We start from the raw sequence: 1924 nt of genomic DNA, 5'->3' as shown, positions 1-1924 counted from the left end.
TGTATTATTTCCATTTGACTGCATGTCAGAAGGTACCTCAAGTTCCACAGAAGCAGAAGTGACGATTACTCCCAATGCCCCTGCATCAGTGCAGCCACCAAGCAAGGGTAACGGCACTAGCACGGGGGAAAGGGGAAGTGGAAGAGAAGAGAAGAGACTGCCTCAGGATGGTGTATAACCTCTAGGTGGAGATTCTGCCTTCTCTGCTGGTTCTTCTGTAGTGTATGGTTCTTCACTGGCACGTCTTAACGAGGTACACCTAATGCACAGAGGTGAAGAGGGAATTACAAGAACATCCTACTCTCCTAATCTTCCTAATGACTTTTAGATTCCTCTGCTCCTACCTTTTACTCCTACAGGCTTGCTACTCTTCTATGTAGTGATATTCTTTGTAATCTTTTAGTTATACAGACTTGCACATTTGCAGGTTTAAGAAATAGGTTCCATCTTCTGATTAAGAATTTGATATGTACATAAATAATGAATTAACGAATACTCTCCTATCTTGCAGGTTCTGTAGTGAAGAAGGTCTGGGTCGGTTCAACAACTTCTTCAACAAAAGATGCGCGCAAAAAGGTACAGGGAAAGGTAAAATAGGGAGGAAAGGAAAAGGAAAGGTCGCCAAGGGGAGGAAAGAAAATTGGAGGTTGGGCGCAGACGCGCACTCACTGACTTTAGTCGTTGGCTCAGTCTTGGTTTCTTTTAGTTCACTGGGAAATCTGATACTCAGCCACTCCGGGTACAGCTTCCTTCTCAGATGAACAAACGAAGATTCCAGCCAGAAGAATTCTCAGTAACTTTCTTGACTGAAACTTGGGTAACCAAAAACCGCTAACTTGATTATTCGGCTACTAGCGGTTGATTCGGTTCTGTGGATTATTCCGAAAATATCTCTCTCAAGTTCTAGAACAGTTCTCCTCAGGATTCTGGAGCACACAGAAAACACTAGCTTCTCTCAGGATATCTCGATTGAAGTGCGCAGTTTGCCGCGCGCCCAACCGTCAAGTCAAAGATGTACAGCAAATGACGGCAAGAGCCGCGGCCATCTTGAAAGGTCCAACTGTACATAGAACATTATAAGTCTCGATATAGGTTCACCACTTGCGGCTTCACAAGAATCCGCTGTCTCTTTGGTTTTTGCCACATATGGTGCACCGCTGACACCACATGAGTCTGCTTCCTGACAGTACCCCCTCTCAAAGGCCGATTCATCGGCCCAGGTTTGAAGGGGTATCGAATATGAAATCTTTTTAAGAGTCGAGGAGCATGAATGTTCTTAGCTAACTCCCAGGAGCGATCTTCTGGTCCATAACCTTTCCAGTCTACTAAGTAGTAAAGCCCAACTCTAGTTCTTTTGGAATCTAATATATCTTTGACCTCATATTCAGGATGTCCATTAATCACTAGGGGCGCTGGAGGCTTCACTATTCTCGTGTTTGGAGTGCATCTTTTAATCAGAGAGACATGGAAAACTGGATGAATACCTGTATTTGAGGGCAATTTTAATTTTACCGCTACAGGGCTTAGTACTTTTTCAATTAGGTAAGGTCCCACAAAACGTGGCTGAAATTTCCGATTACCCTTGAGATGGAGATTACGTGTAGATAACCAAACCAAATCACCCACCCTGTAATCTGGAGCCCTTTTTCTATGTTTGTCTGCCTGTTTCTTATAATTCGCTTTAGCCTTGACTAAATTGGATTCTGCCGATCTGCGAGTGTTAACAAGATCTTGCATGAGGTCTCTGACTGCTGGAACCCCCATATCTCCCTGTCCCATGAAAGGGTTTGGATGTCTACCATAATTGAGGAAGAAAGGAGAAAACCCAGTAGACACATTTTTTGCATTATTACATGCAAACTCTGCCATCCATAAAAAATCAGACCATTCACCCTCCTGATCCAGAAGGAACATTCTCAGATAT

This window comes from Triturus cristatus, chromosome 2_1 (genome assembly GCF_964204655.1).
Source record: "Triturus cristatus chromosome 2_1, aTriCri1.1, whole genome shotgun sequence".
In the NCBI taxonomy this organism is placed as follows: Eukaryota; Metazoa; Chordata; class Amphibia; order Caudata; family Salamandridae; genus Triturus; species Triturus cristatus.
Note: the sequence above shows the minus strand (reverse complement) of the source record.